Source organism: Phascolarctos cinereus, unplaced genomic scaffold (assembly GCF_003287225.1).
Source record: "Phascolarctos cinereus isolate Bilbo 61053 unplaced genomic scaffold, phaCin_HiC Scaffold_4;HRSCAF=312, whole genome shotgun sequence".
Taxonomy (NCBI): Eukaryota; Metazoa; Chordata; class Mammalia; order Diprotodontia; family Phascolarctidae; genus Phascolarctos; species Phascolarctos cinereus.
In genome coordinates this window covers 290740563-290754351 of record NW_027555847.1, presented here as the reverse complement: position 1 = coordinate 290754351, position 13789 = coordinate 290740563, and the positions used below count along the sequence as shown (strand labels likewise).

The 13789-nt window shown below is 36.0% G+C and overlaps 1 long non-coding RNA gene across 1 annotated transcript in view; it reads left to right on the top strand.

Moving 5' to 3' along the window:
• The window catches only part of LOC144454155 (uncharacterized), a 47975-nt gene extending 34499 nt beyond the window's left edge, over positions 1 to 13476 (top strand). Inside the window, exons 3-4 of the long non-coding RNA XR_013485681.1 lie at positions 5920 to 6042; positions 13147 to 13476. This is a non-coding gene — a long non-coding RNA (uncharacterized LOC144454155). The remainder of the gene's footprint in view (positions 1 to 5919; positions 6043 to 13146) is intronic.
• Positions 13477 to 13789: the final 313 nt, after the last annotated feature.

Genomic DNA, 13789 nt, shown 5'->3' with positions numbered 1-13789 from the left:
CTGAAAAGATAGAAGAACATGTGTATCTCTTAGGAAAAACAACTGATCTGGAAAATAGAGGAAGGAGAGATAATTTGAGAATTTTTAGTCTACCTGAAACACATGGACAAGAAAAAGTCTTGACATCATATTTTAAGAAGTTATAAAGGAAAACTACCCAGATATCTTAGAGTCAGAGGGCAAAGTAGAAATGGAAAGAATCCACTGATTACCAAAATGATCCCAAAATGAAGACTTCCTGGAATATTATAGCCTAATTCCAGAATCCCCAGGTCAATGAGAAAATACTGCAGGCAGCCAGAAAGAAACAGTTTAAAAACTGAGCCACAGTCAGGGTCATACAAGATTTAGCAGCTACCTCCATGAGAGAGTGGAAGACTTGAATTATGGTGTTCTGGAAGGCAAAGAACATAGGATTACAAATAAGAATTACCTATCCAGCAAAAATGACTATAATCCTATAGGGAAAAAATGAATATTTGAAAAAATAGAAGACTTTCAAATATTCCTGAGGAAAAGACCAGAGCTGAATAGAAAATTTGACATTTAAACACAAAAATTAAGAGAAGCATAAAAAGGCAAACATCAGTGAGAAAATATAAGGGACTAAACAAGGCTAACCTGTTTACATTCCTCTATGGTAAGATGATGCATGTAACCGCTAAGAGCTTTATCATCATTAGGGTAGTTAGAAGGAGTCTACTTAGACAGAGGGTATAGGTGTATATATTATATTGGAATGATCTCAGAAGAAGAATGGAAGGACTACAGAGAGAAATGCACTGGGAGAAGGGTGAAAGGAGAGGAAGAATGGACATTCAAAGAACTTATACAATGGAAGAGAAAATGAGGGAGGAGAGGAGGCAACACTTATACCTCACTCATATGTGAACTAATTGAAGGAGAAAAGAATATACACACACACACACACACATATGTATGTATATATATACACACATATGTATGTATATATACATATATACACATACACACATACATGCACACATACATATATATGTGTGTGTGTGTATATGTATGTATATGTATATACTCACAATTGGGTACTGAAATTCATTTATCAAGCAGGGAAGGAGGAGAGGAAGGGGCTACATCCTACATTTCTCATCCTACATTTATTATGTACATATTTAGCTATGTGAAAAACATTTAAGTGGATCTTATCCATACATCTAGAATCCCAAGGTGGTTTTGCAACTTGACATTTTCAGAAAAATTGCCATGGTTACTAGAGCTATGAGGTGTGATACTCTTTCTGTTTCATCATGGAATGGAGCCCAAAGTGATGTAATAACATGAACTTTGTAATAACGTTGCACTGGGTTAACTTAAAAAAAAGTTTCTCATTACTATAATAGTATATGTGTGGTTAGTTGAAATGTGTTATTATGGCAGAAATATGTACTTTTGGTCAATATATTAACAAGGAAAATAAGCTAGAGAGGTATAGACTATAGAAAGTTTCTTGTCTTTACATACAAATTAGATGAAAAACATTTAATTCCACTATTGTAATATCATTTTAACTAGTTGAGTAAGTTGTCTGTGCTGTGGTAGCTATGATTGTATACTTCGCTGAAATTTTGAACATTTAAAGTTTAACACAACAGAGAAAGGAATTATTAATATATAAAATCTAAGATAAGGACAGTTCTCCATCTTAATGATTTTAAGTATGGTAATAGTTAGCTTTAACTTTTTTGGATATATCTTTATTCATTTGAATAAAAGACTCAGGTGGTATATTCCACGTGGCTAGTGTTATCTCATTTTCTTTGTAAATTGACAGATTTCTGGCCCACTTTTGTCTAAAAAAATTGGAAGTTGAGAAAAATGAATTTCTCATATGTATATGCTCTTACTAGTAAATTGAGGTATGTAGAAGGCAGATGGTAGATTTGGTCCAGAAGTACAGCAACTATTCTAAGTTTTTTATTCAAGTCAATGCTATCATAGATTGCTCAAATCTTCAAATAAAATCCCTTCCTTCACTTACTTCTGTGCATCATGGTGTCCTTTGTGGGTTTAATAAAAAAAAAATTTAACAAAGCAATTTTTATAGGATTAAAGAACTCTAGCTAGAAAGGCCTTCTAGTCCATCTAGTCCAGCCCACTCATTTAACAGATGTGGAAACTGAGGCCCATGGATGTTAAATGACTTGTGCAAGGTGACACAGGCAGCAAGCATCAGCAGCAGGATTGAAACCCAGGTCCTCTGACTCCAGAGTCAGTGAGTGTTCTTTCCATTTTACTAAATGAATTTCTCTGTAATGACAGCAATTGGGATGAAGGTCCAACATTAGTTTTTATTGTTTCCTAATATTTCCAAAGTTGTATCAGGTCAGTTGTTACTGGATTATGGCCTCATATAACTTTGGATTTTAAATTTTTCTTAATTATAGAATCAAGTTACAATGCTCACCTGGATCCCTTGTCATTTTTTTTTTAGCAGATGTACAGAATCATAGAATTTCAGAAGTGGAAAAATTTAGGGAGGCCACCTTGTCCAGCCATACTAATAAAAGAATTCTTACTATTTTCAACCAACAAGTGGTCATCCAATCATGTCTTAAGGGAGAATCCATTGCCACCCAAGGAGGCCCCTTCCACTTTTTTATAACTCTTAATTGTTAGGAAGTTTTTCCTTTGTAGTAGATCACTGAAAACATTGTCTGTGAGAGGACCAAGGATTCTGGGATTCTCATTATTTGATCTTTGGGAACTGCAAAGCTGTGACATCATAGTCACAAAAACAAAACAAAATGTATTTTTCTTTTCTTACATGAGTTAGGGAGAGGCTGAAAATCTTGTGGGAGATGAGAATGAAGCAACACACTTGAGAGAAGATGGAATCCCTCTGCTGTAAGGGTGACAGGTGGGAGAGATGGGCAGAGTTTCTGTGCAGAGCTTCTGTGGGTAGCTACTGCCTCATCATTGCTGTTACCATGTTTGGGGTTTGGAGCAGGAAGGTTAAACTATGTACAAGTCACCTAGGGCTGATGCAGGAGGAACTGGAACTCTGCATTTGCTGAAAAAGTTGAAGGTTATGCTTCCTATTTCCCCTTCTTGTTCCTTTTCTCTCTCTACCAGGGAGAATATGTATCCATTCCAAAACTTATTTCTATTTCTTTAAAGTTTTCATCTTTTTTAGTGACTTTTTTATTTCATTTCTATTGATTTAGTTTCTAAATGTTGGTATTAAGATAAAACTGTGATTACACCAAAAGCATTATTGGTCTGAATGTATTTCCTTTTATGAAAGTCAGTTAAGAGTGAGATTATCATTGGTTGCACGGAAAGAAGAAATTGTTTTTTGTTTTATTAGGGTGTCTGGGACTTGAATGATTTTATTTCTATTTAAAGCAGAGAAAAAAATGAATTGGGACCTTTAATGTGTTATCCTGGGCAAGGAATGATGACAGATGTAGTTGAAATCCCCTGATTCCTATTTAGTACTGTTTCCAAATGCCTATAATGCTACTATTGCACCTTGTCAGGATTATCAACTATTATCCCATTTCATGAATTTGGCATTTGCTTAATCACCAATTCATAGAGTTGGAAGAAATCTCATAGGTGATCTAGGTCATGCCAAACATAGGCAAGAATCCTCTCTTCCACATACCCTGGGAGCATACATCCAACCTGAAGCTGAAGGCCGCCTTTAAGGAGGCTGCAACGACCTCCTGATGTGGCCCGTTCCACTTTTGGATTTCTCTAATTGTAATGAATTTGTTTTATCAAATGCCAGAGTTGGGATTTGAATTAATGCTTTCTGACTCTAAATTCAGTGTGCCGCCTAGTACGTAATACTTTTGCATTCCCTTCTAAAACGTTTCTGTACATAATAATATTAACTTTAATGCTACCACCAGCCTTCTACAGTAGGTTTTACCATGTTTTCTACCTTTTTTGAGACATCCCTTGGAAAAGTCTTAAGCACAGGTCTGGCTGTGTACTGAATGTCTTTCTCTCCTAGAGACCTGTCTACCGAAGGTCAGAGGATTTCATCACTAAAATATTAGCCTCAGGGTGATTAAGTTTTCAATTAAAATAATTAATGTAGATCACACACTAAGGTAACTTTCCCAGCCTTTTTCAGTCTCTACAACCTTTGCTTTCTGTAAATATTCCTGTGTCTTCTGTTTAATTTCAAAGGACATAAGTTATAGTTTTTCCATGCATATGCACATAAGAAATTAAAGATATTAATTAATTTCAATATGATAATATAGTTATTTGACAACCACTCCCCATCTTCTCGTATCCTCAGGGATAACCTACTCTAGATTGAGAATCTTTGTACTAGGCCATAGAAGATTAAATGATAGATCCTTGAAGAATAGGAGGTAGCCTTTAAAAAAAAAATAACAATTTAATTGTTGGTGTATTGCAGAAAGTTCAACTGAATATGACATTTTGAAAGAAAGTATACTGTAAAATACAGTAAACAAGAATTTCAACTTTCTCAACTTCAGTTGTTAACTTTTATAAAAATTCTACAGTATCTTTCCTTATCTTAATAAAATAAGTTCTAAATCACACACATGGAATCAGTATACTTTGAGGATTTCTCATAGTCAATTTTGCATTCTAGGTTAATTCAATCCCATCACTGAATAGCATCTTATTCTGTTGTTCAATAGCTTCTGAAATTCTACTGTTCTGGGAATAAACTAATTCTGATATTAAACACAACATAACTGAAAAGATAGATTGCTTTAAAAAACAACAAAACAATAATTAGTACATTCCAAGGACAGAGTTTTTTTTTGTTGTTGTTTTTGTTTTTGTTTTGTTTTTAGTGGTATGCTATAGGCACTGTGCTATGGTTATGTATACTAGAAACAGCTGATGTTTATTGAATTCCATTTTTAAATTGAAGGCACATTCAGGAGAGAGGAAAAGCAGATAAGATTTTAGTCTCAAAGCCAATAGAGGCTTTGAGTTTTGAGAGTTTCAAGGAAGGGAGATTGTAATCTCAGATTCCAAAAAGGGATGATGGTGATGATAGCTAACATTGACATAGCACTTATTATATGTCAGTCACTGTGCTAAGTGCTTTGTAACCTTGAGAGGTAAGTGCTATTGTTATCCTCATTTTGCAGATGAAGAAACTGAAACCAACAGGGATTAAGTGACTTGCCCAGGGTCACACTGCTAGTAAGTGTCTGAGACTGGATTTGAACTATGTTCCTGAATCTAGGCCAGGTAATCTATTCACTGTGCTACCTAGCTGTCAGCCCCTCTTCAAGTGAGGGAGAGAAAAAAGAGAGAGAGAGAAAACAGAGAGACAGGGAGACAGAGAGACAGAGACAGAGAGAGAAAGAAAGAAAGAAAGAAAGAAAGAAAGAAAGAAAAAAGAAAGAAAGAAAGAAAGAAAGGAAGAAAGAAAGAGGACTTAGAAATTACCCTTAGTGTGGTCAAGCAAGACTTAGAATACTATGTTAATTTCTGGGTGCCCATGACTGTTAAGTGGGAGAAGGGATTAGGCTTGTTTTGTTTGACTCCAGATGTCAGAACCAGAAAGAATGGGTAGAAATTATAGAAGGCAATTTAGTTTCTAAGTAAGAAAGAATTTCCCAATAATTAAGTTATCTAGAAGTAGACTCAGCTGTCTCAGGAAGTAATGGCTTTCCCCCTTTTCACTGGAGGTCTTCAGGCAAAGGCCAGATGACCACTTGTCAGGGATGTTACAGAGGTGATTTCCATGTAGCTATAGGGTTGGTTTAGATGACCTGAGGTCACTCCTGGTTTTGAGATTCTAGGGTTCTATTTTGCATCATTCCTTCTTCTGCTTCCTCCCATTATCACAGATAATTCTTACATTCATGTTGTTTTGACGCAGTCGTTCCTAAGTCTAGGTGATTGATTTTTAAAGTGTTTTCATTCCTTCATTAGGCTACTGGCATCGCAGAACTGGCTCTGCCCTGGTTGATGTTTAGGAAGAACTTTACTAAACCGACAGTCACGCTTCTCGACCTTTGCTATGGGAAAATGGACAATTTAAATTTACAATATGTGGTAAGAATTTCAAACCACCACACATGCTTTTCCTCAGTCTCATATTTTATAACTAGACTATGGAGGCATTCATGAAAATATATTCAATCAGAAGTTGTGAGATCCCACTCAGTAACATATTACTTAGCATTCTCTTTATTTAATGTCATTCACCATTTGTATTTTAATATTGTGACAGTAACAAAGGCAATGTGGCAGTGAGAGTAGGGAACTAACCTTGGAATCAGAAGATTTGGATTCAAGTCCAGACCCTGACAGATACCAAATGAATGAACATGAAGAAGTCATTATATCAGTGCTTGAGGAAAATCTCTGAGACTGTACATCATACACGAGTTGCTGATCTTGCTTTGGTGAGGGAATTTCAATTTCTGAATGGAAACCCTAATTAAATCACAGATGTAGTCCTTCCCTCACCCTCAAATAGCAGTCCTTAAAATGGTTGGTGATTTTCTTTATGGGGTGTTTCTTCCATTAATAAAGATCAAAACCTTTCAGTGTCCTTTCAGCCCTTAAAAACCTCCTCTTAGTTTTTACTGTAAATCTCCTATAGAGCATCTATTCAACATGTTGAAAAGTTTCCTCTGGTTATTTTTGGATCGTGAGGATATTATTCTAATAGTAACCTTAAATTTGTACTGTGTTTTATAGTTTTCAAAGCATTTTCACACACATTAAATAATTTGTTCCTCAAAGCAACCCTGTGAGGTATAGAGGGCAGTTATTGCTGTCCTTATTTTACAAATGAGATAACTAAGTTTCAGGGAGGTGACATGAGTTTTCCAAGGTCATAAAGTTAGCACACTGGGTAAGTGAAAATCTATATTAATTTCGGCTATGCCAGGCTGCCTCTTCACCTAGTGTATTTTTAATATTTCTAAAAGTTTCATTCTTTTTTGTCCTCTTAACTGCAGTTTGATCAATATACTGTATTGATTTTCAAGGATCTCAACATTTTCCCAAAAAGTGTCTTTTCCCAAATATTTAAAACTTTTCATTTGTTCTACCAACTCCATATCAGTATCATTTTTCTCCCTTTCCTCCTTCACCACTGAAGGACACTTGTAGATTTTTGCACTAATTTGTTATTTGGCTTTTGCTGAGATTAATGTCCATATTTTAAATATTTTGTACTTGTATTATGTAGATTGCCTGTTGAATGTAAGATATGAAAAGGAATTGTGTCTTCTGTATTTTGTATAGCGTTTCACATATTGCTTACTTTAAACAAATCATGTATCTAAGAAATAATTGCAAATATGTTAAAAAAGTCCTCCTGCTACCTATTGCTCTACATGAATAGGATCACACTGAAATAACTGAAATAATGTTGCTGTTGAGTTTTTTACTGGTGTCTTTTCATCCTCTTGTTTACCTCCCTCATATTTTTTTTTTGCTTTTTTGCATTCATTTTTTATTTACTTAAAATTTGTTTATCTTCATTTGTCCCCCATCCATATTAATTATTATTCATTTTTATTTAAATAAAAATGTCTATTTTATTTTATTTCTCTCCTTCCTTCCCTCCTCTTTCCCACCCATTGAGAAGGGAAGCAATATGACACCCATTATACATGTGAAGTCATGCAAAACATATTTCCACATTAGCCACTTGGCAGAAAAAAAAAGCAAGAAAAATTTAAAAAGTGAAAAAAATCTTCAGTCTACACTAACAGTTCATCAGTCAGTTCTCTTGCTGGAGGTGTATAGCATTTTTAATTATGAGTTCTTTGGAATTGTGGCCTTACATACTTTGCCTGAACAGATCTCTCTGCTCCTTTGAGATTACGAATATGCTGCCAGCATAGGCTCCTCCAGACACCTTTTATTTACTTGGGCAGGCAAAGGGTTACATTCCTATAACATAGGACTGATCACATCGCTCTCTTGCTCAAGAAACTACAGGGATGTCCTGTTACTTACAGAATGAAACACAGGCTCCTCTGGCGTTTAAACCCTTAACTGTCTGGCCATCTTTCCACTCTGATTCCTTATTTACCCTTTATCTTACCCAGACTAGCCTATTTGGACTTTCCTATTCATTTGCCTTTCTGTGCCTTTGCACAAGTTATCTCCCAAAACTGTAACGTTCTGTCTCCTCATCTCTACCTCCTCCTATGTGAGACCTTTCCTGATATCCCAATTTTTTAGTATTTTTCCCCACCTCCATACAATGACTTTGTATATATTTTGTATTTCCTTATCTGTGTAATTGTTATACCTCCTTCTACTTTCCCTCTTCAACCCTCTTCTTTTAAATAACCTTCTTGGCAAAAAGAGCTGTTTTATTTTTGTCTTTGTATAAATATGTATTGATTTGGTTTTTTTTTAAATATAAATTTATTTATTTTTAGTTTTCAATATTTACTTCCACAAGATTTGAGTTCCAAATTTTCATCCCATCTCACCCCTCCCCCACCCCAAGATGGTATGCATTCTGAATATCCCTTCCCCTAGTCTGTCCTCTCTTCTATCTCTTCCCCTCCTCTTATCCCCTTCCCCTTCTATTTTCCTGTAGGGCAGGATAGACTTCTGTACCCCATTTCCTGTATTTCTTATTTCGCAGTAGCATGTGAAAACATTTTTTAAACATATGTTTTTAAAACTTTAGGTTTCAAATTTTTTCCCTTCCTCCCTCCCCACCCACCTCATTGAAAAAGTAAGCAACTCAATATAGGTTATACATATGCAGTTACGCAAAACACTTCCATAGTAGACAGGTTGTGAAAAACTAACTCTATTTCCCTTAATCCTATCCTGCCCTCCCATTTATTCTATTCTTTCTTTTGACCCTGTCCCTCCTCAGAAGTATTTGCTTCTGATTACCCCTTTCCCAATCTGCCCTCCTCTCTATCATCCCCTGCTCTCTTGTCCCTTCTCCCTATTTTCCTGTAGGGTAAGACAGATTTCCATACCCAATTGAATGTGTATGTTATTCCCTCCTTAAGCCAAATCCTATGAGAATAAGATTACTCATTCCCTCTCACCTTCCCCGTTTCCCCTCCACTGTAAGAGACTTTTCTTTTCTGTTTTTTTTTGTGAGACAATTTACCCCATTCTAACTCCCCCTTTCTTCTTCTCTGAGTATAATCCTCTCTCATCCCTTAATTTTATTCTCCAGATATGACCCCTTAATCTTCAACTCACCCTGTGCCCTTCTATCTATCTATCTATCTATCTATCTTCTACCTACCTAACTACTACTACTTCTCATGAGTTATAAATATCATCTTTCCATGCAGGAATGTAAACAGTTCAATCTTAATAAGTCTCTTATGATTTCTCTTTTCTGTTTACCTCTTCATGAGTCTTGTATTTGAAAGTCAAATTTTCTATTCAGCTCTGGTCTTTTCATCAAGAATGCTTGAAAGTCCTCTATTTCACTGAATGACCATTTTTTCCCCTGAAGGATTATACTCAGTTTTGCTGGGTAGGTGATTCTTGGTTGTAATCCTATCTCCTTTGCCCTCTGGTCCTTTAATGTAGAAGCTGCTAAATCTTGTGTTATCCTGATTGTGTTTCCACAGTACTTGAATTGTTTCCTTCTGGCAGCTTGTAATATTTTCTCCTTGACCTGGGAACTCTGGAATTTGGCTATAATATTCCTAGGAGTTTTCCTTTGGGGATCTCTTTCAGGAGGAGATTGTGGATTCTTTCAATTTCTATTTTGCCCTCTGGTTCTAATATATCAGGGCAGTTTTCCTTGATAATTTCTTGAAAGATGATGTCTAGGCTCTTTTTTTGATCATGGCTTTCAGATAGTCCAATAATTTTTAAATTCTCTCTCCTGGATCTATTTTCCAGGTCAGTTGTTTTTCCAATGAGATATTTCACATTGCTATCTATTTTTTCATTCTTTTGGATTTGTTTTACAGTGTCTTGATTTCTCATAAAGTCACTAGCTTCCAATTGCTCTATTCTAATTTTTAAGGAAGTATTTTCTTCAGTAATCTTTTGGACTTCCTTTTCCATTTGGCCAATTTTCTTTTTAGGGCATTTTCTCCTCATTGGCTTTTTGGACCTCTTTTGCCATTTGGGTTAGGCTATTTTTTAAGGTGTTATTTTCTTCAGTATTTTTTTGGGTCTCCTTTAGCAAGCTGTTGACTTGTTTTTCATGATTTTCTTGCATCACTCTCATTTCTCTTCCCAGTTTTTCCTCTACTTCCCTTACTTGCTTCTCAAAATCCCTTTTGAGCTCTTCCAAGGCCTGGGACTGATTCATATTTTTCTTGGAGGCTTTGGATGTAGGAGTTTTGACTTTGTTGTCTTCTTCTGGTTGTATATTTTGATCTTCTTTTTCACCAAAGTAAGATAATATAGTCTGACTCTTGTTGTCCCAGCCAATTACTTGAGTTTTAAACTCTTTGTTAAGGTAAGAGTCTGCTTCCAATGTGGAGAATGTACTGTCCCAAGCTTCAGGGGTTTGTGTAGCTGTTTTCAGAGATACTTGTAGGGACCTGTAAATTTTCAGTTCTTCCAAGGTGGTATGATAAGGGGTGAGGTGTTTACTCCTTTCCTGGCCTGTGACCACAAGTACTCCTTTCTGTCCTGTAACTGTGAGGAGGGGTTTCTCTGCACAGCCACTACAAGCTCCACCACACCAGTGTTCCTCCTCACCCCAGCACCGCCACCCAGAACTGTGACCCAGATCCAAGCACAGTCAAAGCAAGAGATTCCTGCCTCAGCACTGGCAAAGAGATCTGTGCAATCCCTCTCTGATCAGCCACTGGATTGCTCCTCAATCTGTGGGCTGGAAGCTCAGGAGTCAGCTCTCCCGTCAGAGCCACGCTGCTGGGGAATGGAGCTGAGACCCTGCGTTCCTCTCTCAGCACCATAGAAACAGACTTTTCCCACTGACCTTCTAAGTTGTCTTTGGCATTGGTGGATTGAGGAGTCTGGAAACTACCACAGCTGCCCGCAATTCAGTCCTCTGAGGCCCACTGCTGGTTTGTAGTGGCCTGCACACCGCTGTGCTCCTCTACCAGCATAGCGCGATATACCTTTCTGATCAACCATCCAGGTTGTCTTGGGCTGGAAATTTGTTTCACTCTGTCTTTTTGTGGGTTCTGCTGCTTCAGAATTTGTTTAGAGCCATTTTTATGAGTATTTGGAGGGGTTTGGGGGAGAGCTCAAGCAAGTCACTGCTTTCACTCCGCCATCTTGGTTCCGCCCCCGATTTGAATTGGATTAAAGGAATAGTCTTTGGCACTAGCTGGGTTGGATAAACAGTGTGTTTTTTCACCCAATTCACACAATTTTTAACAATTTTCTTGTCCCTTTAGGTCTTGAGCTAGGTAATAGGAAGCCACTGTAACCATTCATAGTAATCCAGCCTCAAGAATTTGATTTATTTTTCAGCCAGCAAGCTAGATCATCAGCAATAGTACGTAGCTTCCATGTGGTATTGGCTGTCATGATCTTCCCTTGGGTTTTTGAGTTCTATGTTCTCAGCTGACGGAGAATGAGAATGAAATATCTTCACTTCTTTTCTCCACTTTCTAAAAAATAGTGTGCGTTGTAAGAGAACGCAATTACTTCACTACAAATATGAATCAGGGAGAAAGTAGTGGAAAAATGTTGGAAAACATGGTTCAGATGTGATAAATAAAAGTGAATAAAAGGTTGTAAATTACATAGAAGCTTATATACCAATAGCATCCTGAATGCTTTCTTTAAAAAGAGAGTTGGGAAGCTCCAGATATGATGACCACAAAATAACATGACAAAAAATGAAACTGATTATTTTTAACAGATGGTAAATATGTATGAAAGCCATTTCTGATTCAGCTCTCTATATATGGTCAACTTTTTAATATAAAAATCAATATCCAAATTTTTAAAAGAATAGAAATGATAAGATAGGTGCTTGGAAACAAAGTATTCCCCTATTGGGGAATAGCTAAACAAACTGGACAGCTGGTGCTCTAACCTACTCTCTCTTCTCTGCTGGACAGGGGCAGAGTTGAATTCATCCCAGACCTTGGTATCTCCTCTCTAAAGAGTAGTTTAGAGTACTAGTCTGTTCTCAAACCCTACACGTGAATGAAGTAGAATCTTATTGCATCTTAAATGACAAATATGAAGAATTCAAAGAAATACAGGAAGACTTGTATGAAGTGAGTGAAATTAATAGAAACAGAAAAGAACAGGTACAATAACTATAATTATAATACAATAATAACAATTATTATACAGTTATTATATTTACAATAATTTAAATGAAAAGAACTGATTGATAAGTAATTTTAATAAATAATCTTGACCCTTGGAAAGAGATGAATGCATATCCTTCCTTTCCTTGTAGAGGTAGAGAACTTCTATTTAACATTTGCATCAGTGGTCTGATAAAGTTGTTGGGTCTGTTGCTTTCATTTAACTGTTTTTCCTTTTTACAAGGAGAGGTTTATTTGGGGAATGGGTGGGGTGAGATCTGAAATGACTGTTATTAAAACAAAAGATAGAAATAAAAGTTTTTTAAAATTAAGCGAAGTAGGTACTACTAGTCATCTTCAACCTCATCTACTTCAAATGAACACTGGATTTTGAGTCAGATGATCCATGTTTGTATCCCAGGTTGGTCACCTGGGCAAGGTCACCTAGTGTGATCTTGCTCAATGCTGGATCTCTGCTTCTTTCATATGTAAAGAGAGGGATTAGATAACCTTTAGAGTCCCTTCCATATTTTATACCTATGATCTGTAATCCTTTAATTCTAAACTGTTGTTGCTACAACATGGGAATGTATAAAAGAACAGATTAACCCAAACTATCTCCATTCCTTAAAAAAAGTTTTATCATCATAAATAAATTGCCACCATGAGGAGCCCTGAAATCACTTTACCCCTGAAATACTTGATTTTGCCAACTGGAAAGTTATGACAATCAAGGGCAAGTCTGGTTTTAAATAGAAATTTTTTGTAAAATTTTGTGGAGCAGTGAAATGAAAAAGAAATTTACTGAAAGTCAGACTATCCCAAGGACATTTAAGGATTACATTGGAAAGAAGACAACAAACAGATGGTAAATGGAAGTTTTCTTTGGAGATTTCTACAAGTTCTTCTTTCAGTGAATGACCCTAACACTATTTCATTTTTGCCCTAACAGCCTAGTCCCTGAGATGTACTGTATGGGGAAGGAGAAAAGTCATTAAAGAAAATAATGACAGGAAGACTATCTGGACCAAATGAAGTATGCATAGAGGAGGTCTTTTCTGGAAATGCCACAATTTTCAAGGCATTATACAATCACTTCTTAAGATATTTGAAAGAGGCAAGGATATTAAGCACTTGGAAAAAAGATTTGTGGAACTTATTAAAAAACTGAAATCAGAAAAGCAACTATTGACTTCATAAACCTACTTTTTCATTGCTACATAATTTAATATGAATAAAGATTGCACTTCTTAAGAACATCTTTGATGAGGGCACAAGAACAAAACAGGCAAGATTTTGTAAATCATATTCTAAAGAAGATCAAATCTTTATAGTTATACTACAACAAAAATATATGTTAGAAAATATGTTTACCATAAAAACAGCATTTAGTTGAGCAGAAAGGACATCTTTAAGATTTTTATCCACAAAGGTATCTCTCATATATTTGTAAAAAACATATATATTTTCTTTTTAAATCGCTGACTGTTTTTGGGTCTGACAATTGTAGAATTTGCTACATGGGATTAAAAATCACTTAATAGGGCTTAGCCTAACCATATAGGAAAAACTAAGTGTATAAAACTGCTTTTTGT